Source organism: Hyla sarda, chromosome 5 (genome assembly GCF_029499605.1).
Source record: "Hyla sarda isolate aHylSar1 chromosome 5, aHylSar1.hap1, whole genome shotgun sequence".
Lineage (NCBI taxonomy): Eukaryota > Metazoa > Chordata > Amphibia > Anura > Hylidae > Hyla > Hyla sarda.
Genome location: NC_079193.1, coordinates 341,402,166 through 341,426,807, shown reverse-complemented (window position 1 = coordinate 341,426,807; position 24,642 = coordinate 341,402,166). Strand labels below are relative to the sequence as shown.

Here is a 24,642-nt window from a genome sequence, read left to right as displayed (position 1 = left end):
AATTCGAATATTATTCGCGAATATCGCATATTCGCGAATTCGCGAATTTCGCGAATATAGCGCTATATATTCGTAATTACGAATATTCGGTTTTTTTTTTGTTTTTTTTTTCTTCACAGTACACATCACAGTGATCCCCCCTCTCTGCTTCCAGCTTGTGTGGTGTAAAGAAGGCTCTAATACTACTGTGTGATACTGGCGTGCGAAAATTCGCATATACGAAAATTAGCATATGCGAATTTTCGCATATGCGAATTTCACATATGTTAATTTTCGCATACGCGTATTTTCGCATACGCGGAAATAAAACGAGAATATAACGAATATGCGAATATTCGCGAATATATGACGAATATTCGTCCATATATTCGCGAATATTCGCGAATTCGAATATGGCCTATGCCGCTCAACACTACTGCTCATCACCACTTTGGTATATATATATATATATATATATATATATATATATATATATATATATACACACGCTGTGTGAGTTTGTGCTTTAGGGTGTACACCCTAATGCAATAGGCTGTATGGTTCTACATGTTCAACTATCAAGCAGATCACCCCTCCGATTTATTCCCCACTTACTTCTGCTTGGTTAAAATACCCTGCACTCTATTCCTATCCCGGCAGGTAGTAGCCGGCTCGTGCTTCTCCTACACATAGGTCTTGGTAATTGTATGGCCGTTCTCTTTGGTCTCCACCAGTGGCCAGCTCAGTACATGTAGAATTTATCCGTAGACAGTATGGAGGACTCACTCATACACAACTACAATGCTGCTATCAAGAAGTTTCGGTTGATCAGCATTACTGTATGTGCTAGCAATGATGCCCAACATCTGGATGGGCACCGGATCACTGCAGATAGACAGACTGTCTAGGGGTCATCACGAGCTGTGAAACCACAATCTGCTTCCAATGTTTATATTGTCTGAGCAATGTACAAATCGACTCAAAAGCCACATCAGGCCATTGTATATACAGTCAAATGGCAGCAATGATTGATCGTGTGTTTGCACGTCTAAACGGAGTCCATTTTAGGAATACTGAGCATGATATCCTCTCTTTAACTTATCTCCTGAACACTGATAAATTCTTGTAATAACTCTGCTTTATCCCGCTAATCCATCCTCTATTTATATTTTGTTGGACGGGGCCCAAACTACTGTACTACACTTGGCATGTCGCTGCTCTCCCCTTTCAAGTCCAAGGTCTTAATACCCCGAGCGATGGTTGTGCGAGTCTTGTGCTGGACTGGTCCTGACTGGCATCTGCTCTATTGCTTTCTGACAAGAGAAGCTGCATATGAATGTGACTATTCAGCAGGAAAGGTGAGCGGCCGTCTACTGCTGCTACACCGCAGATTGAGACATTAAATGGGGGAGATTTATCAAAACCAAGAGGAAAACTTGCCCAGTTGCCCATAGCAACCAATCAGCTTGCTGCTTTCATTTTTATGAAGGCCTGTGAAAAATGAAAGAAGCGATCTGATTGGTTGCTATGGGCAACTGGGCAAGTTTTCCTCTGCACAGGTTTTGATAAATCTCCCCCCATTACGTACTGGAACTTGTAGTTCTGCAAGAAACAAAGGGGGAGATTTATCAAAACCTGTGCAGAGGAAAAGTTGCCCAGTTGCCCATAGCAACCAATCAGATTGCTTCTTTCATTTTGCAGAGGCCTAGTTAAAAATGAAAGAAGCGATCTGATTGGTTGCTATGGGCAACTGGGCAACTTTTCCTCTAGACAAGTTTTGATAAATCTCCCCCAAAATGTCTATATTGCACTGTCTGACAGATACATACAGTGATCCCTCAACTTACAATGCCCTCAACATACAATAGTTTCAACATACAATGGTCTTTTCTGGACCATTGTAACTTGAAACCAGACTCAATATACAATGCTACGGACAGTCCAGATCTGTGAAACGTGTCAATGGCAGAAAGATCTGACCAATCAAAATGGACATTCATTGGTAAAACCCCTGTATTAGCGCGTGCACTGTAGTACTGAAGCGCATGCACTGAATTCCTGTCTGGTAGCGCCCCCTACAGTACAGGGAGGTATTACATGTTCTGTACTCTTTACCTGTACCATGATTAGCTGCTCCTATGGACACCAGGTGAGGGCGGCTCCATTTTACTTTTTTAGGAAATTGTGTGTACTGTACAGGACCCTGAAGAAACTCCTCTACATAGACCAGTGTTTCCCAACCAGGGTGCCTCCAGCTGTTGCAAAACTACAACTCCCAGCATGCCCGGACATCCGAAGGCTGTCCGGGTATGCTGGGAGTTGTAGTTTTGCAACAGTTTTGCCGAAGTTGTAGTTTTGCCGAAGTTGTAGTTTGTAGTTTTGTAGTTTGTAGTTGTAGTTTTGCCGAAGTTGTAGTTTTGCCGAAGGCTGTCCGGGTATGCTGGGAGTTGTAGTTTTGCAACAGCTGGAGGCACCCTGGTTGGGAAACTCTGACCTAGACAGTGATTTACAGCTCCCAGCAGATCTTTCTTACTTTTATATGTAAGGACTTTGCTTTATCTGTATTACTTATCTACTTATTTTTCTTTAATCCTCACTTTTTCCTATTTTTGGATGACATTTTGGTGGCTTCAGAACCAATTACCAGGTTTCCATAGAGTTATGGACTCAACATACAATGGTTTCAACATACAATGGTCGTCCTGGAACCAATTAATATTGTAACTTCAGTGACCACTGTATTTGATTGGTAAATAGATAAATAGATTTGATTGAACCATTGAACAAATGATGTCCTCTTGTAGCAGGTCCCATGTTACAAGTCCCATTTGCAACCTCATTAATGGAAGCAGATGAAGTTGAAAACAATGGGGAGTGGGGAGCAAGAGTAATGGAAGCAGCCGGCCGTACGTATGTGCGGTGTCCAGTCTCCCAATGCAGCTGCCAGTGGGAGCAAAAAGGAAGAACCTTGTCCATTGATCCATTGTGGCGATCCACTCTAAATGTTCACTTTACTCCTGCATTTGGTTTTGGGCCGGCCCCTCTGAACCTCTATGTGGCGGCCTGGCTGGACGATCAGGCAAAGCTCAGGATGAGTTGGGTAATGTTAAAATGAATACTTTAAAACTAATGTTAAAATGAATGTTGGATATAGGAGTGAGATTTTGTCAATATGTATAGTGCGCACAAAGGGATTTAGCAAAGGAGATAGGCCTGAGAAATCTAAGAGAGTGATGGGCCTGGTTGGCCTCTTGGTCTGGTGCAAAGTAGAAGTGTATGGTCATAGATAGATGATTGATAGATATATAGATAGACAGACAGACAGACAGACAGACAGATAGATAGATAGATAGATAGATAGATAGATAGACAGATATGAGATAGATAGATAGATAGATAGATAGATAGATAGATAGATAGATATGAGATAGATAGACAGACAGACAGACAGGCAGACAGACAGACAGACAGACAGACAGACAGACAGACAGACAGATAGATAGATAGATAGATAGATAGATCTGAGATAGATAGATATACAGACACAGACAGACAGACAGACAGATAGACAGACAGACAGACAGACAGACAGACAGATAGATAGATAGATAGATAGATAGATATGAGATAGATAAATAGATAGATAGATAGATATGAGATAGATAGATAGATAGATAGACACAGACAGACAGACAGACAGACAGATAGATAGATAGATAGATATATATGAGATAGATATGAGATAGATAGATAGATATGAGATAGATAGACATACACAGACAGACAGACAGATAGATAAATATGAGATAGATAGATATGCGATAGATATGAGATAGATAGATAGATAGATAGATAGATAGATAGATAGATATACAGACACAGACAGACAGACAGACAGAGAGACAGACAGACAGACAGATAGATAGATATGAGATAGATAGATATGAGATAGATAGATAGACACAGACAGACAGACAGACAGACAGACAGACAGATAGATAGATAGATAGATAGATAAGAGATAGATAGATATGAGATAGATAGATAGATATGAGATAGATATGAGATAGATATATAGATAGATAGATATGAGATAGATAGATAGATAGATAGATAGATAGATAGATATGAGATAGATATGAGATAGATAGATAGATATGAGATAGATATGAGATAGATAGATATGAGATATATATGAGATAGATAGATATACAGACACAGACAGACAGATAGATAGATATGAGATAGATAGATATGAGATAGATAGATAGATAGATAGATAGACACAGACAGACAGACAGACAGACAGATAGATAGATAGATATGAGATAGATAGATAGATAGATAGATAGATATGAGATAGATAGATAGATATGAGATAGATAGATAGATATGAGATAGATAGATAGATAGACACAGACAGACAGACAGACAGATAGATAGATAGATAGATATGAGATAGATAGATAGATAGATAGATATGAGATAGATAGATAGATAGATAGATAGACACAGACAGACAGACAGACAGACAGACAGATAGACAGACAGACAGACAGACAGATAGATAGATATGAGATAGATAGATAGACACAGACAGACAGACAGACAGACAGACAGATAGATAGATAGACAGATAGGTGATAGATAGATAGACAGATAGGTGATAGATAGATAATATTTATAGATAAGAGTCCATCTTCCTCCCTGTGAAGCCGGTAGTGATGTGTAAAGCCTCCTCCGGCAGTATTACGGAGTGTCTCCCGGGGAGAGAGGTATTGTCACCCTTTAGCTGCTCAGTTTGTTACTAAGTAATAGAACAAACATATCTGGGCTACTTAGCAAACAGCAGATGAGATAATTATCCTTTAGGGACTGTGGAGAGCACTGATCAATAATTACAATGGGAAAATCCAGACCTGTCCCTTAACCCAGTGAGATACAGTATCTCATTGCCCAAATCAAACAGTTAAATCAAATTTTATGTGTATTAATTGTAAAATTAGGGAAATTTTCGGCAAATACCAAACTGTTTGAGTTTTTTCTTCATTCATCTTTAGCTGCAGAAGACATGCAGGTACATTGAGAGGAAAAGTACATGTAAGGTGTTGTGGACCCTGTGGATTGTGTTGTGGACCCTGATCCCACTGCTCTGCCCCTTCTGGTCTCAATCTCAACATAAAGAAGAGGCCAGTGGGTCAGCCCTGTGGCCAGTGATTGTGAAGGCTTAAGACTAAAATCATCAACTGATGCCAGAAAATTAAACAGATTTGTAAATTACTTCTCATTAAAAATATGAATCCTTCCAGTACTTATCAGCTGCTGTATGATCCACAGGAAGTTCTTTTCTGAATTCATTTTCAGTCTGACCACAGTGCTCTCTGCTGACACATCTGTCCATTTTAGGAACTGTCCAGAGTAGGAGCAAATTCCCATAGCAAACCTTTTCTGCTCTGGACATTTCCTGACATGGACAGAGGTGTCAGCAGAGAGCACTGTGGTCGGACAGAAAGTAAATCCAAAAAGAACTTCCTCTGTAGCAGCATATAGCACCTGATAAATACTGGAAGGATTAAGATTTTTAATGAGAAGTAATTTATAAATCTGTTTAACTTTCTGCGGAGTACCCCCTTTTTTTTTATCAACTGGGGCCAGAAAGTTAGACAGATTTGTAAATTACTTCAATTAAAAAATCTTAATCTTTCCAGTACTTATTAGCTGCAGAATACTACAGAGGAAATTATTTTCTTTTTGGAACACAGTGCTCTCTGCTGACATCTTGACCACAGTGCTCTCTGTTGACATCTCTGTCCATTTTAGGAACTGTCCAGAGCAGCATATGTTTTCTATGGGGATTGTCTCCTACTATGGACAGTTCTTAAAATGGACAGATATGTCAGCAGAGAACACTGTGCTCGTGATGTCAGCAGAGAGCTCTGTGTTCCAAAAAGAAAATATTTTCCTCAGTGGTATTCAGCAGCTAATAAGTACAGGAAGGATTAAGAATTTTCAGTTGAAGTAATTTACAAATCTGTTTAACTTGGAACACAGAGCTCTCTGCTGACATCACGAGCACAGTGCTCTCTGCTGACATCTCTGTCCATTTTAAGAACTGTGAAGAGTAGGATAAAATCCTCATAGTAAACATATGCTGCTCTGGATAGTTCCTAAAATGGACAGAGATGTCAGCAGAGAGCACTGTGCTCATGATGTCAGCAGAGAGCTCTGTGTTCCAAAAAGAAAAAAAAATTCCTCCGTAGCATTCAGCAGCTAATAAGTACTGGAAGGATTAAAGGGTACCTCTCATCAAATAAACTTTTCATATATTTTAGATTAATGAATGTTGAATAACTTTCCAATAGCATGTTAATGAAAAATATGCTTCTTTCTATTGTATTTTTCCCGATCAGTCCTGTCAGCAAGCATTTCTGACTCATGCTGGAGTCCTAAACACTCAGAGCTGCCAGCCTGCTTTGTTCACAGCCAAACAGGCTGTGAACAAAGCAGGCTGGCAGCTCTGAGTGTTCTCCTTTGTGAACAAAGCAGACTGGCAGCTCGTAATGTTTAGGACTCCAGCATGAGTCTGAAATGCTTGCTGCCAGGACTGGTAGGGAGACCCCTAGTGGTCATTTCTTCAAAGTGGAAAATTAAATAGAAAGAAGCATATTTTTTAATAACATGCAATTGTAAAGTTATTCTGCATACATCAATCTATAATATATCAAAAGTTTTTTTGATGAGAGGTACCCTTTAAGATTTTATAATAGAAGTCATTTACAAATCTGTTTAACTTTCTGGCATCAGTTGATTTAAAAGGAAAAAAAAAAAAAGTTTTCCACCGGAGTACCCCTTAAATCATGATCCAGATGTAAACAAAACCAAACTTAGATGCTACTTACACTACTTTGGATATTTGGTATTTGCTTGTGTGATTGTTTTTTATTGGCCGTCGTCCAAAAGCTGAAGCCCGAGTTTTGATTTAAAAATAAAAATAAAAAAATGAGTTAATGTCTGCACTTTGTTTCATTGTAATGAAGTAGGGGGGGGGGGGACAATAGGCCGTGTTTCCTCCGTTTTAACAGCACGCCCTGGAAAGTCCACATCTCTGTGACAAGATGAAGAAGCTGTGTAATCTCATCCAACAAATGATCTCACTTTGACCCTCACACTAAGTTTGCGATTAAACACAAACAGACGCGTTTTCGGATATTGATTCTAACTAATGTCTGATCCTAACAGGCCTGATGTTATTGAGGCTGGCGTAGAAGAGAAGGAGTGTCACCATTATACTGAAGAGTCCTGGATAAGATCACAATCACCTCCGTGTGATTCTATCAGGAGAGAAGAGAGTAGAAAGGGTAATTATAATCTATAGATCAGTGTTTCCCAACCAGGATGCCTCCAGCTGTTGCAAAACTACAACTCCCAGCATGCCCGGACAGCCGTTGGCTGTCCGGGCATGCTGGAAGTTGTAGTTTTGCAACAGCTGGAGGCACCCTGGTTTGAATACACTGATCGATAGATATTGGACATTAGGGAGCTGAATGTAGATGGGGACAGTGACACGAGTTATACTACACTATTTACACCATTGTTTGTATTAGGGTATGTTCACACTGAGGAATAGGAGAGGAATCCTCGAGTAAAAATTCTGCCGCGGAATTTATGTTTATTTTTTGTGCAAAATTCGCAATGGATTTGTGTGAAAATCGCAAACTGAATTAACAGGAATTTTTTTTTATTTATTTATTTATTTTTGCTGGACTATAACCACCAATTAGAATTTCCCTTTTTATTTATTTATTTTTTTGCACAGAATTTCCGCATTAATTTTGCGCAAACTCCGTGCAACAAACAATTTTGAGCGAATTATTATTTTTTTTTTTACCATGGGCTTCTGCTCACGTATTCCACAAGAAGATTGATCATGCTCTTTCTTCTGTGGAACGGAATTCCGCAAGCGGAATTTACGCAGTGTGAACAGTGCAGAGTAAAAATACATTGAAGTCAATGGCAAAACACAGTAACATGTTTCATAAGGTTGAAAAAAAGACCAGAGTCCATCAAGTTCAACCTATAACCCTAATGAGTCCCTACTGAGTTGATCCAGAGGAAGGAAAAAAAACCTCATACTAGAGGTAAAAATTCCTTCCTGACTCCAAACATGGAAGTCAGAATAAATCCCTGGATCAACCTTCTGTCCCTATAAATCTAATTTACATAACCAGCGATGTTATTACTCTCCAAAAATGCCCCTTTTTGAACTCTATTACAGAGTTCCCCATGACCACCTCCCTCGGGAGAGAATTCCACAGTCTCACTGCTCTTACAGTAAAGAACCCCCGTCTGTGCTGGTGTAGAAACCTTCTTTCCTCTAGATGTAGAGGATGCCCCCTTGTTATAGATACAGTCCTGGGTATAAATAGATCATGGGAGAGATCTCTGTACTGTCCCCTGATATATTTATACATAGTTATTAGGTCTCCCCTAAGCCTTCTTTTTTCTAAACTAAATATCCCTTTAACTAAGTTCCCCCACATTAGGTTGGCAGTATAGTTCCCCCACATTAGGTTGTAGTTCCCCCACAGTAGGCAGGCAGTATAGTTACCCCATATTAGGTTGGCAGTATAGTTCCCCCACATTAGGTTGAAGTTCCCCCACAGTAGGCAGGCAGTATAGTTCCCCCCACATTAGGTTGGCAATATAGTTCCCCCCACATTAGTTGGCAGTATAGTTCCCCCACATTAGCTTGTAGTTCCCCCACATTAGGATGGCAGTATAGTTCCCCCCACATTAGGTTGGCAGTATAGCTCCCCCCACATTAGTTGGCAGTATTGTTCCCCCCAAATTTGGTAGGCAGTGCCCCCACAGGCATACAGTCTTCAGCCATATACAGTGTATGGCTGGAGGCTGTATGCCTGTGTACTGCTCCACTTCAGTGGTCCGACCACAGCTCCTCCTGTCCGGCCATAGCAGTAGGTCCCGGGACAGGAGGTCGGAGCACCGAAGATGACGTGCTGCTGGTAATTTACCATGCGCATGTCCTCGCTGCTCTGCTCCGCTCTGCTGTTTCTATGGGCGCACGCACAGGACGTCAGTGACGTCCCTGTGTGCTCTACCTCCTAGCGGTCCCTGCGTTTTTAAAGCTATGCGGGGCCGCAGAAAGGTAGCCCCGGCCAACTGCAGCACTCGGCTTATAAGACGACCCCAGACTTTTGGGAACATTTTCCGGGGTTAAAAAGTCATCTTATACGCCGGAAAATACAGTAGTTAAAGAACATTTTGGGGTTAGTTTTACTCTCTTTGGCAATGAGTCTTTCTGTCTCTATTTTTGCGGCTTTTATCTGTTTATTACATATTTTAAATTTTTCTCTATAGTGTTTTAATGCTTTTTCACTGCCGTCCTGTTTTAGTAGTTTAAATGCTTTATTTTTGTCATTTATTGACCCCTTAAAAGTTTTATTCTTCCATATTGGTTTTCTTTTATTTATGACCCTTTTATTCCCTTAAGGTATATACCTCTTACAGAGAGAATTTAAAATATTCTTAAAAGTCTCCCATTTAGTGTCAGCATTCTTGTTTTTGAGGACATTATCCCATTTTATATTGTTAAGGGCTTCTCTGAGTTGATCAAACTTTGCCTTCCTACCTGGCGCGCGATGTGCCGAACTCGAGCGCCAGGTAGACAACACACTGTTCAGCGATCCCAGTCTTTTTGACAGATCGCCCTGTCTGTCCCCCTAATAATTGAGTCCCCCACTACCAGTACCTGTCTGGCCTGCCCATGCACTCCTCCTTCCCTCCTTACTGGAGCAGACACCCCCACTGGCATTTAGAAACAGAGTCCTCCTGCAGTACTGCTAGCTCCGAAATGGCATCCCCCTCATCTGTCATCCAGGCAAACTTGTTGGGTTGTGCCAGATCAGAACGACACTTTTCCCTCTACCCCGTTTTCTAACTGTAACCCAGCTAGCTGCCTGACTGTCCTGCACCTCCGTCCTACTATCCTCCCCCCACCTCTACCCTAGAGAGTACTTGTTCAATTAGCAGGAGACTCCTCTCCAAGTTGTCAATGCATCTCAGTGTTGCCAGTTGCTCCTCTAGATCCAGGATCTGGCTTCAAATGAACAACTCGCACACATCTTGCACAGCAGTATGCACCAAACTGCTGTTCAAGGATAGCATACATCACGCAAGATATACACCGGACTGCATTTTCCAACATGGAAGCCATCTAGTTATGGGGATTTCACAGATTAATACTGTTGAGCGGCATAGGCCATATTCGAATTCGCGAATATTCGCGAATATATGGACGAATATTCGTCATATATTCGCGAATATTCGCATATTCGTTATATTCTCATTTTATTTTCGCGTATGCGAAAATACACATATGCGAAAATTAACACATATAAGAATTCGCATATGCGAATATTGGCATATGCTAATTTTCGCATATGCGAATTTTCGCATATGCGAATTTTCGCGCGCCAGTCTCACACAGTAGTATTAGAGCCTTCTTTAAACCACACAAGCTGGAAGCAGAGAGGGGTGATCACTGTGATGTGTACTGTGAAGAAAAAAAAAAAAAAAAAATGAATATTCGTAATTACGAATATATAGCGCTATATTCGCGAAATTCGCGAATTCGCGAATATGCGATATTCGCGAATAATATTCGAATTGCGAATATTCGCGAGCAACACTACAGATTAACAGCCAAAAACAGACAGTAACTATTAGATTTAAATTCTCAGTATACCTTGTTATGAGTTTAAAGTCCCTACAGTGTAAGGAAAGTAACACTCACAGCGATCTCAAATTCCTGCTTTCAAACTCCTGTTTTACAACTCTCTTTCAACTGCCTCTCTTCCAAAGCAACACTCAGACAGAGTAAGCTGAATTCTTCTAAGCAGAGAATTTAAGAGGAATTACTCGAGTAAATTCCTCTTGAATTACTCAGTGTGAACGCACTCTTACAGGTACAAAAGTTACAGCAGACACAAATATTTTATATTGATAACCCTGCATTCAACCTTAAAGTGTACCTGTCATCATTAAAAACGTTTTATATAATGTAGATAATACCATTATATGTATATTTGTAATATACATTGTTAAAAAAAAATAGTATATATTTGCCTGTGCGTCTCTATGAGGAGTCCAAATACAGGAAGTGAGGGCGGGACAAGTAGGACTCCTGGCTTGTCAATTATCCTGATGTGTGAGCCGGTAGCATGTCACATAGCCACAGAGCATACAGTCCTGCTTGTCCTCGGTGCACAGAGCCCTGCTTGTCCACATTCACTTCCTGTATTTGGTCTCCTCATAGAGACACACAGGAAATAGCTGCAGGGACAAAAATATACACATTTGTTAATCAATGTATATTACAAATATACTTAGAATGGTATTATCTACATTATATTAAAAAAAATTGTTGTTGACAGGTACACTTTAACCTTTTGTCCCATCAGATAAAGGGAGCCACTAGCAGTAGATGGTGCAGCACCATAGGAATTTTTGCACATGGAGCCTTACTACAAGAAGTCCCTTTAACACCTTGATAAAGTCATGCTATATGTATATATTGTACTTATATATTATATATTGTTATTTGTTATCCATTGAGCCCAGAAAATCTTACTTTTGTAAATTGGGAAGATATCAGAGGATCTTTGTGCAAGAACAGTATGGGAGCACTTTTTTTCTATCTATTTAAATGGTGATGATGAAGTGCTAGAAAATCCCTTTTCAGTGTTGTGATAGTCCACAAGAAATTGTTAAACTTTGTGGAAATGAATGTTCTGTTCTCCTTACAGGGTTATTCCCATCTCAGAATGCTATCTCCATTTCCATTTTGATTGGTGGAGGTCAACCTGTTTGGATCCTCCACCGGCACCAATCCTTAGAATAGAGCTGAAATGTCCCCCAGCGCTTGCAGCTGGCACTCCTTGGTTTATTGTTTATGGAGCTATCAAACATTGTCGTATTGCGTTTATTTTAGGGGACATTTGGCCTCCATTCTATGGATCTATTGGGTGGTCCAAGCTGACAGATCCCCACCGATCAGCATGTTATCTCCTATTCTGTGGATAGAACATAACACGCTGAAATAGGAATAACCTTTCAAAGGCGTGAACATACATGGGTATAAAAACATTTTTCTAATCTGCCCAAACCCCACCACTGCCATTCTGATGCTCACCGAATCTCTCTTGGTCTATCATTCCTGAACCAGTCTCCAAACACAAGAAATGCCTTGACCCACCGCCACCAGTTATTGGCTGAGCGGGCAATTCCTTATATCAAGACATATCAAGACAATTCCTTATATCAAGACATATCAAGACAATTCCTTATATCAAGACATATCAAGACAATTCCTTATATCAAGACATATCAAGACAAATCCTTATACCAAGACATAGCCAGGAAACATAAACATGTGTCGGCAGATAAGAACCATTAGGCCCTTCTAGTCTACCCAATAATCTGAATCCTATCAATAGTCCCTGGCCCTATCTTATATGAAGGATAGCCATATGCTTATCCCATGGAAGTAGAGACCACTGGACTGACAGTCTTGGGAATTAGGCCGGTGAGTATTTTATACACATATCTGTTTACGCTAGACAACCCTTTTAAGTGAGATCCTATTGACTTAATGAAGCAATATTTTTAAAGGTATCATGGCCCCCTTGCATCTTACACTTGTCAGCTAGTTGCTAGGTGGATGGAACATGCATATAATAAACAATTCGAGCCTAATATAAGGAATATATTAGAGAGGTGGAATTAATGTTATGTGCTATTCCATCCTTATATTTTCTGCTAGACACCCCCTCTAAAGGAAACATACTCTAAAGATGTTTATGTGCATTTAAATGTGGAAATGAAAGGATTTTTCCTGGACTTTTTTTTCTTCTCAATGGCCTCTCCTCAGGATAGATCATCTATATCTGACACCTGGGGGTACTACACCTGGCACCCCCTGCCGATCAGCTGTGTGAGAGAGGTGACGGTATATACAGTAAAAATAGACAGAAGCAGAGGCCATACTCATTGAAGTGAATGGGCACTAATTTGCAGTCACCCAGCATAGCCACTATACAATGTACAGTGCTGTCTGCTTCTGCCTGTTTTTACTGTATTTGTGGGCACCATAGCTCTGTAAAATACCCAATATTGGACCCCCACACAGAGGAAGAAATGACGCAAGGGCTAAAAGCATAAAGAAGGGGTCCAAATGATCTTAAAAGATGTGAAGATGGGATAGTTGATGTTAATGTGAACAGTGATTTGGGCCATGATTATACTTGAACAGTGATTTGGGCCATGAGCTAACATTAGTCCTCTTGGTGTTTTTAAGGGTACATACGACCCCATTAGCTTTATTTCATTAGGAAACCCTGAAATTGCTCTATAAAAAAAAAAAAAGGATCCAGACCAGTGAAATAAACCCACAAGCAACACTTTACATGACACCAATCTTCGAGTTCCTCCAGGAATAATAACAATTCTGTACTTTGATGCAGAGAAAAACGTCCTCCAGCAAACACTAAAATGCCTCATATACGTTTTACAAATATGAAGCCCATTTTATGGGATCTGGCATAGAGGTCGCACCAGGCCATCCCTGTCTGTTCTAGAAAATCACTTTACCTGATATTGCTATCAGAAAATGTATTAGGAGAGGAGATCAATATCTCAATATCTCTTTATGAGCAAAAACATGAACACATGTGCCACAGAGCTCGCAAACCGAGCTGTCATTATTCTTAATAAAGGCAGACGAGAGGCAGTGTGTCAAATATTTAACCCCTATATGTACCTCGCATTCGGCCATGCATTTTACTCATTATTGTTTAAACTGATTTTCCGCATGCAGTAAATTATTCTGTAGGAGAGAAGATCGGCGCGGCAGTGAAATGAACGAGCAGAGAGGTTACTGAACCGTGTAGCTAGGCAGCCTGATATAGCTGTTCCAGAACCATATTGGCATCTATGCAAGATATTGAAATTTATGAATATTGATTGTAAGGATTCAGAGAAGAAGGCCGGTCTCCTATCAGTGTCACCCAAAACCAAGACACTACTGAACGTCCCAGTAATACTTCAGGCAGGCGTCAGACGTAGCTATAATTATTAAACAAAGGAGGCAAAACCAGCAAAAGTCCCTGAAGACAGAGCATCCTTAGAATCTATAACAAATTCTTAAAGAAGCTGTGTGTGGGGACTTTGTTTTTACTTTTAGAAAGCTTCGCCATCAGGGGACTCAGGGGTGTAGCTATAGGGGGTGCAGAGATAGCTGTTACACTGGGGCCCTAAAGCATATCTGCACTTTAGAGACTAGTATTATTTATAATAGGCACATTGGGCCCAGTTGCAAATTTTGCATCGGGGGCCAAAAGCTAAAAATTTAACCTCTGAGAGGACCGTTATAACAAAAGGTAGCATACTCACCAGCCCTGATCCCCTGATGCTGCTGTTCTGATGGCTCTCAATTTCCAGGTCCTCTCTGCTTCTGCCTGGGTCTGATAACTTGCCAATCCAACAGGGACTTCCCAGTCAGCCAATCACCTTTGCACTATTTTTTGGCAGAATGGGCAGTTCCTGTGAGATTGGCAAGTTATCAGAAGCAGGAAGAAGTGAAGAGCACCTGGGGAAAGGAAGCCATTAGAATGGCAGCATCAGGGGATTTAGGGCAAGTGAGCATTTTATTCAGGAGGCAGCTCCACTCTACTTGCTCCCTTGTATTCATTCACACAATGAATTTACTCAAGCCACATCCAGATCCGCATTTAGTTCTGGGTACAAGGAATATAAATTGTATGGTCGCTGCAATTGGGGCAATTGCTCTGATTTGTGCATGCAACAAATTTGCACTTATAATAGTAACTTCAGGCAGTTCCAAATCTGTAACAACCCCTCACCCCACCTCTATCGACAATGTGCCATTTAGAAAACTGGTGTCTTCACCTGGTGTCAGTCTCCTTAACCACTTAGGGACCAAGGTCGTACAGGTACGCCCTTACGTCCAGGTACTTAAGGACCCAGGGCATACCTGTACGCCCGTGGGAATTCCACTCCCCGCCGCTCACCATTATTCAGCAGGCATCCCATGACAACTCCTGGGGGTGGGGGGGTCATGAGACCCTGAATTCACACCGGCGATTTGCGACAATTCCGGTCATACGCGTCACGTGTGACCCGATTACCGGGAAATAGAAAGTGATCGGTGGTATACCATACACTGCCAATCACCTCCTGTAGCTAGGGGGAGGTGGCAATCCCGTCACCTCCCCAGGAGCGCTGCTATTGGTCCGATGATCAATAGCAGATAGCAGGGGAGGGGGTTAATGTCCCCTTCTGTCAGCTCTGTTCACCCACTGATCTCAGTCAGCGGGCAGAGCTGAGAGAAGAAGCCAGGGACCCCCCTCTGCCAAGATCTGTTCCCCTCAGGGAAGAGAAAGTGGAGTCCTGCCACCCTTAGTGCAGGGACAGCTGAAGTGAGGAAAAGGTAGGTAAAAGAAATCCCCCCCACGACCCCTAATAGGTCCCAAGTGTCCGCTACCCATTTTTTAGCATGAGCATTATGTTATAATATAACGGTGTGTGACTTACAATCACACACCGTTATATGGTTTGCACCCCAAGCACACACTCATACACACTTCCCCCGCCCCCAGCACTCATGCCCTCCCACCACCGTAGAAAAAACAAGTGATGGCCCACAGGGCATATTCGGTGGAGGAGGCATATGCTTTACTTGCCTCCGATACCGAATCTTCCAGTGAGGATGAGAAAGATCCTACATTCCTGTGTTCTCCCTCGTCCTCCTCATCATCTAGCGCTGATGATGAGACCCCTGAATGGCAGCGGAGATGCCACCAGGCGAGGCCACCCCCACCTCCATGATAGTGACCCAGTGGCCGACACTAGTACTAGTGGCCATGCCGCTCATAATAGGAGTCCGACCCCCCAGACAAGGCCCCTGACTATGCTCCTGCTCTTCCGAGACATGGTGTGCACCCGCAATGCTGTTTTCATCCAAATATGAGGTATGTCCTTACTCCAAAGAAATGTATTTACAATTTGTGGGGGGCATTTTCTCCTGTTACCACTTGTGAATATGAAAAATTTGGGGTAATCCCAGAATTTTTGTGTAAAAAATAAAATTTTTCCTTTTCACATCCCACTGTGAAATTAACATTGGGTGTTAAGGCTCACTGTACTGCTTATGTTCTTAGTATGCCATGTGGGTGTTTTTTTTTTTTTTTTGCTGTTCTGGCACCATAGGGGCTTCCTAAATGTGACATGCCCCCGCATTGTAGTTCGCAAGCAGAGCACTTGACGTCCACACATGGGGTATTTCCATACTCAGAAGAAATGGGGTTACACATTTTAGGGGACATTTTCTCCTATTACCCCTTGTAAAAATGTTACATTTGGGGAAAAAATGCATTTTAGTTCATTTTCATTTTAGTTTCAAAAATTCATTTACACATCCGACTTTAAGGAAAAGTCGTCAAACACCTGTGGGGTGTTAAAGCTCACTGTACCCCTTGTTACGTTCCTTGAGGGGTGTAGTTTCCAAAAAAGCATGCCATGTGTTTTTTTTTTTTTTTTTTTTTTGCTGTTCTGGCACCATAGGGGCTTCCTAAATGCGACATGCCTCCCAAAAACCATTTCAGCAACATTCGCTCTCCAAAATCCCACAGTTGCTCCTTCTTTTCTGAGCCCTCTAGTGCACCCACAGAGCACTTTATATTCACATATGAGGTATTTCCTTACTCAAGATAAATTTGGTTACAAATTTTGGGGGCATTTCTTTCCTTTTATTCCTTGTAAAAATTCAAAAAAATGGCTCTACAACAACTTGCAAGATGAAGATTTTGAATTTTCTCCATCACTTTGCTGCTATTCCTGTGAAACGCCTAAAGGGTTAACAAACTTTCTGAATGTCATTTTGAATACTTTTAGTGGTGCAGTTTCTATAATGAGGTTATTTGTGGGGTATTTCTCACAGATAAGCCCCTCAAATCGACTTCAAACTTAACTGGTCCCTGAAAAATTCAGATTTTGAATTTTTCGTGAATATTTTGAAAATTGCTGCTATACTTTGAAGCCCTCTAATGTCTCCAAAAAGTAAAAAACATGTCCACTTTATGATGCTATCATAAAGTAGACATACTGTATGTGTGAATCAATATATAATTTATTTGGAATGCCCATTTTCGTTACAAGCAGAAAGTTTCAAACTTAGAAAAATTGTAAATTTTCATGAAATTTGGGGATTTTTCCCCAACAAAGGATGCAAGTAACAACGAAGAGTACCTGTTTGGTGACAGGTACTCTTTAAATGGGTACTCCGGCACTTAGACATCATATCCACTATCCGCTGGGGACCCCCGGGATCTTGCACGCTGCCCCCCGTTAAAATCAGTCCCCGGAGCATGTTCGTGATTGTGACATCACGGCTCTGCCCCCGTGTGACGTGAAGCTCTGCCCCCTCAATGCAAGCCTATGGTAGGGGGCGTGACAGCTTTCACACCCCCTCCCATAGACTTGCAATGAGGGGTGGGGCGTGAAGTCATGATGTCATGGTCTCACGTCACCATGGTCGGGAGCCGAAGCCATGGGCGTTTCTGGAATCCGCAACAGGTGAGTCCTGCAGCCGAGATCCCAGGGGGTCCCCAGTGGCGGGACCCCCGCGATCTGACATCTTATCCCCTATCCTTTGGATAGGGGATAAGATGTCTAGGGACGGAGTACCCCTTTAAGCTTCAAGGTCCAGGTTCAACAACTTTCTCTGCACCTCCTACAGCAGTGTGGACTTCCAGATGTTGCAAAACTGCTGTTCATTCCTGGAGAAATTATGTCCCATTCCCGGGATCGGCTGATCAGCTTGTTATGCTGTATACCAGTGGTCCCCAAACTGTGGACCTCCAGCTGTTGCAAAACTACAACTCTCCGCAGGGCCTACTGGGAGTTGTTGTTTTGCAACATCTGGAGGTCCACAGTTTGGGGACCACTGCTCTACAGCTATGCCTTTTCCAGGGACATACACACATGGGCTGTTGATATTACTAGCTACTCATAGCTTGAGGCTCATATCCTAGATATAATATAGAGTGTTTTCTCTGTATCTGATACAGTGCATGCAAAAAATAAAATTACAATCTGATCTGTAGTGCCGCTTGGGCGCAGAACACTTTTTCTTTCTTGGTCTGATAGATCCGCGAATTACACTTTTGGTCTTGTAACAATGATGTAAAGGCCATGTTAGATCAGCGATACGCAGTTCTTCTTTATTCTCGCTCAGATAAACTTATATTTTACCTCTGTAAGGACTCGGCTATTCAGATGAAGAATGCCAGCTACATGAGGGGATAAGCTATTTAAAGCATCTTTGTGCAAAAAAAAAAAGAGAAAAACGCTATACGTACAAGCGACCATCTGATGACAATAGCTGCGGCGTGCGTATTCCGGGATCCTGGAAGCTCCTTTGCATAGCTCTGCCTTTTTTTTTAGTCTTGTAATCACAATATTTCCATCACAGAGATGACAATAGGCTATTGAAGTGTTCACACTGAACTTATTCCCAGTGGCCTCCTTGTAGATCAAAGACAGCGCATGTAAAAAACCTCGCAACTCCCCCTTAAGACCGTGTAAGACAAATACAAATTATGGACTCAATACCAAAGTTGGCTGAGTCAACAGGGACCTCTTATAAGAAGGACCCTCTCACCCAAGTTCAGTTTATTATACGCTATCATTTTATCCATCATTATTTTCTATGGTGTATGTATTGTTTAATAGGTTGTGTACTGACTGCTCCAATGTAAAATCTTTTACAAAACCTTGTAATAAAGAACTGGTCTACTAATATGGAATAGGGAAAATATTTAAAGGAAAACTGTCAGTAAATTTCCCCTGCACTAACCAGAGGTACTGGCTGGTAGTGCGGGGGACGCTGATCAATATGATGCCTACCATGCCCGGATCCGCCCCACCGTTCGCCCGTTATCTTCATTCTTCTGGATATGCAAATGAGCTGCTAACTGGCACAGGCGGGGTTACAAGGCTCCTTCTGGCACTCTGACGTCAGCGCCGGTCGTCCAGTCTTATGCGATAAGTCCTCCCCCAGTCTGAACTGTGTCCAGTGTTGTCAGAAAATCGCATGCTGATGCGAATGAAGTTTGCACCAGAAAGTGTACAGGACTTTGTTGGCGAAAAGCTTATGTCAAGAGGCGCTTGTGAAATAGAGAGGGGGGGGGGGGGAGCGAAGAAAAGACTGTTATCTGCCATTGAGGATAGTGCTGAAGTCCTGAACACGTGCTGAGGCAATGTTACGTGCCAAGATGTCTGCTGCCGTACCTGAAAGGGTTAATCTATTGGTAGAAAAGCGTGCAAAAGGATCCCGCCAAAGCCAGCATCCCCCCCCCCCTAGGGTAATTCCATCTGCCCTGCATAGTCACACCCCATACCACAAATATTCATCCCCTCCCTCCAACTGTTCATCCCCTCCCCGCTCTGTACTGGACCTCACTGAGGGAGGGGGGGGATGAATATCCATAAGCCGGGCGGCGCTGGGGACGAGCGGCGCTGACGTCAGAGTGCAAGAAGGAGCCTTGTAACCCCACCTGTGACAGTTAGCAGCTAATTTGCATATCCAGAAGAATGAAGATAACAGGTGAATGGCAGAGGCGGATCCAGGCATGATAGGCAGCATATTGATCAGCGTCCACCCAGTACCTCTGGTTAGTGTGGGGGGAGTTTACTGATAGTTTTCCTTTAAATGGGTACTCTGGTGGAAAACAATTTTTTAAATCAACTGGGGCCGGAAAGTTAAACAGATTTGTAAATTACTTCTATTTATAAATCTTAATCCTTCCAGTACTTATCAGCTGCTGTATGCTCCAGAGGAAGTTCTTTTCTTTTTTTTAATTCATTTTCTGTCTGACCACAGTGCTCTCTGCTGACACCTCTGTCCATGCCAGGAACTATCCAGTGTAGGAGCAAATCCCCATAGCAAACCTCTCCTGCTCTGGACAGTTCCTGACATGGACAGAGGTGTCAGCAGAGAGCACTGTGGTCAGACAGAAAAGAAGTTAAAAAAGAAAAGAACTTCCTCTGGAGCATACAGCAGCTGATAAGTACTGAAAGGATTACGATTTTTAATAGAAGTAATTTACAAATCTGTATAACTTTCTTGCACCAGTTGATAAAAAAAAAAATTATAATAAATTCCACCGGAGTACCCAAATCTGGGTCAGTATCATGGAAATAACATTAGGCTTCATGCAAAGACCCTGACTGGCATCAGATCACTCCATCTAGAATACTAGTCCAGTGCGTATTTGGATGATTCTTGCTTAGGAAATCTCTCACATCATATGATGCATTTGCACATTTCGTACTAATAAGACTAAAACTGAGCCCCATTTTTTTAAACAAGGTTTTTCAGGCAACATGTATCCTAAGTAAAGAGAAAGACAAACGGGTACAGCTTGTCATGCCTGACAAGGGGGCAGTAGGGGGCTGGGCCATAGTTAGGACAAAGAGGTAAGTCAAACAATAGCTAGGTGACTATGGACAGGAATGGTGTCAAGCGGTAGCAGTGGGGAGCAGTGGTCATGGTCTATCATTGTCTTCCTTGTTGGTGGTCATGGTCTGCCATTGTCTTCCTTGTCGTTGGTCATTGTCTACCATTGTCTTCCTTGTTGGTGGTCATGGTCTACCATTGTCTTCCTTGTTGGTGGTCATGGTCTACCATTGTCTTTCTTGTTGGTGGTCATGGTCTACCATTGTCTTCGTGTCAGTGGTCATGGCCTACCATTGTCTTTCTTGTCGGTGGTCATGGTCTACCATTGTCTTCTTTGTTGGTGGCCATGGTCTACCATTGTCTTCCTTGTAGGTGGTCATGGTCTACCAATGTCTTCCTTGTTGGTGGTCATGGTCTCCCTCAATTCCTTTGTTCCAAGACCAGCAAAAACAACCTGCATACCCTTCTTCGAGGTAAATTGACAATTGGAGTGATGGTTTGTTCTCCGATCAGCAGTCTGTAGAGGAGTGGTCATGGATGGCACCTACTGATGTGGTTGTGGGGGACTATCGAAGGTGTCATAACCTCCTATTTAATGATTAAATTGGTGTATGGCATTGTGATTCCTGATGCGGCAGGTAGAGAGAAGGTATGGGTAGTATCTTGACAGATTTGTCATCCCCAAGCCGGCAAGTTGCGACTGGGGTACAATATGTGGGAGATCTAGGACCTCCCCATAGATAACAATGTTAATGATTTTCATAACGATTTTACATTTCGTTAATATTATATTATATGATTAAAATCTTTAACAGAGAGACTGCTGTGGCCATTTTACCATCATCACATAGCATTTGTTATTTTTATACAGGCAATGGGTGGTGAAATGAATGTTTATGGCTGAGTACCCCTATAAATTGCAGTTCTCTAGTTATATAATATTCTTAAAAAATGTAGAAATATATATCCCTACATTCATCTGCTGTAGGTCTGCAAATATATATATATTTTTTTTATTTTTATTTTTTTGCTATTGCTAAATATTTTACAGCAGTTCAGTGAGAGAACCAGAAACTCCTTGGTGTTGATGTGTATTGGACAGGCTTCCATAGTCTTCATTATCAGCAGCCTCGGAATCCTTTCTAAAGTCTGTACTATCTGTGGCATCTAAGAGCTCAGGGTAAGGAGCTTTTCTCACCAAGAACCTTCTAAATGTCCTTTGTTAAAAGGTCTTACATCTGAAAAGTCATTTCAATTTACACAATTCACAACCAGGATTAGTATATAAAGAAGCTGCTAAACATGGACTATCGATTGGTAGAGAGTCACTGGGCTCCACTAGGTGCAAATGAAAAATATTCTACCTGCTATACGCTTGTCAATAAGTGCAAGTGGTTAAAAAAACAAGATTGTGTAGTTAGGACAACTTGCCATAGACAGCAGGGTCTCTTAGATTTCATCGCTGGGAGCCACATAATCCCATAGGTTCCACCACTGGGGGCCACAAACCCTTTTTAAGATCAGTTATTATCTACAATGGGAACCAGTGTTATTGTCCGTCGCCTGTGGAGACCTCCCATCCAAATTTATGCAAACTTCTGTCTTGTTCACAGGCTGGGAGCCATAGACAATGCAGATCTTAGCTTGGCTAATAGATGGTCATAATCAGAGGACCTTTTCTATTAGCTCAACATGTCCGACTGAGTCATTTACTAAGAAGGTTTAATGTTGATACTGGACATTGGTCAAGAATGTTCTTCTTGTCTATGAGTAATCAGGAATCACACTCCGTATTCTCAATGCTCCTACAAATGAAATGCCACTGTTGACCATTGCATGAGTCCTAACCTTGATGTACACCTTTGTTCACTTTTATGACTACCAGGGATGTTTCATTTTGAAGAACATTGGACATTCAAGTTTAAAGGAGTACTCCGGCGCGAAGACATCTTATCCCCCATCCAAAGGATAGGGGATAAGATGCCTGATCGCGAGGGTCCTGCCGCTGGACTTCTACTAAATGTCTTCTACTAAATGTCTTAGCATTGGTCAAGCATGTTGGGGGAGATTTATCAAAACCTGTGCAGAGGAAAAAATGACCAGTTGCCCATAGCAACCAATCAGATCCCTTCTTATATTTTTGACAGGGCCTCTGCAAAATGAAAGAAGCGATTTGATTGGTTGCTATGAGCAAATAGGCAACTTTTCCTCTGCACTGGTTTTGATAAATCTCCCCCGTTATTCTTGTCTCTTAAATAAACCTATAGGTATTCAGGAATCACTCTCCGTACTCTCAGTGCTTTACCGAATGAAATCTCACCATTGGCCAATGCATGAGTCCACACTTTTATCTATACCTTTGAGTACCAGAGATACTTAATTTTGGAGAAAGTTGAAGGCAAAGCAAATATCAATAAGGGACACTTATTGTTTCGGTATTATACGGTCAGAAAGGTTGACATTGACAGTATTGGGGTCATCTGTTTGCAATTAATAAACTGCATTGATGTTGATTATATGATGCAGTGGTCCCCAACCCAGTCCTCAAAGCCCAGCAACACTACTCCATTGGAATAGAGAAAGGAAAAAATAAAATCCGGGACTGTTAGCGGTCTTGACGACTGTTTCGGGGAACTCTCATATGGTGGCTGCTGGTGTTCAATTAAATCAAGGGTGTTCTTTCCACCCAATGTTTTCCATGAGCCGTAGGCCTCCTTTTATTAGCTAAACTTATCCTACCAGGAGTAGACAACAATATTCACCAGCTACCATTACAACCAGCATTGTAAAAGAAACTCCTAACTAAATTTCGCAGTCAGAATTTATGTAGTCTTTAACCCCATCTTTAACCCCATTTGGGCCTTAAGGACGCAGAAAATTTTATTTTTACGTTTTTGTTTTTTCCTCCTCGCCTTCAAAAAATCATAAATCTCTTATATTTTCATCCACAGACTAGTATGAGGGCTTATTTTTTGCCATCACTCATTTTACCATAAAATGTATGGCGCAACCCAAAAAATACTATTTGTGTGGGGAAATTAAAAAGAAAACTGCAATTTTGCTAATTTTGGAAGGTTTCATTTTCATGCCGTACAATTTACGGTAAAAATGACACGTGTTATTTATTCTTTGGGTCAATACGATTAAAATGATACCCATGATAACACTTTTCTATTATTGTTGTGCTTAAAAAAAATCACAAACTTTAACCAAATTAGTATGTTTAAGATCCCCCTATTTTGAAGACCTATAACTTTTTCATTTTTCCAAATAAGCGGTGGTATGAGGACTCATTTTTTGCGCCATGATCTGTACTTTTTATTGATATCATATTTGCTTATATAAAACTTTTAATACATTTTTTTGGGGGGGGGGAATAAAATGTTATAAAAAAAAGCTGCTATTTTGGACTTTTTTTTTTTTTTTACATTCACGCCGTTCACCGTATGGTATCATTAACATTTTGTTTTGATAGTTCAGATATTTATGCACGCGGCGATACCAAATATGTATATAGAATATTTTTTAACACTTTTTGGGGGTGAAATAGGGAAAATGGGCCAATTTACATTTTTATTGGGGGAGGGGGTTTTTCAAATTTTTTTTACTTTCTTTTTTTACTTTTATTTTTACACTTTAATAGTCCCCATAGGGGACTATTTATAGCAATCATTCGATTGCTTATCCTGTTCAGTGCTATGTATTGGACATAGCCAGGGCTCAAGTCCTGTAGGAACTCATGGGAACGGAGTTCCTGCACTTTTTTCACAGCAGGAACGCAGTTCCCATTAGCAGGACCAGCCCTAAAAGGGGTACTCCACCTCAAGACATCTTATCCCCTATCCAAAGGATAAGATGTCTGATAGCGGGGGTCCTACTGCTGGGGACCCCCACGATCTAGACTGCGGCACCCCAGACCTCCGATGCACAGAGCGAACTTCGCTCCGTGCCGGATGACTGGTGATGCAGGGCAGAGGCTCGTGACTTCACAGTAATACCCCCTCAATGCAAGTCTATGGGAGGGGGCGTAACGGCCGTCACTCCCCCTCCCATAGACTTGCATTGATGGGCCGTGACGTCACGAGCCTCCGGTGCTGCACCCAACGCTC

General features: G+C 41.6%; 1 protein-coding gene and 1 long non-coding RNA gene across 10 annotated transcripts in view; one reads left to right on the top strand and one right to left on the bottom strand.

Moving 5' to 3' along the window:
* ZFPM2 (zinc finger protein, FOG family member 2) overlaps positions 1-24,642 on the bottom strand; it is a 451,186-nt gene that overhangs the window by 222,311 nt on the left and 204,233 nt on the right. The window lies entirely within an intron of this gene.
* Positions 19,294-24,642, top strand: part of LOC130274337 (uncharacterized) — a 33,704-nt gene continuing 28,355 nt past the window's right edge. The window contains exon 1 of one of the 2 annotated variants that reach the window (XR_008844325.1): positions 19,294-19,748. This is a non-coding gene — a long non-coding RNA (uncharacterized LOC130274337). Of the gene's footprint in view, positions 19,749-21,583; positions 21,714-24,642 lie in introns of those variants that run through there. The other variant, XR_008844326.1, reaches the window with a different exon arrangement.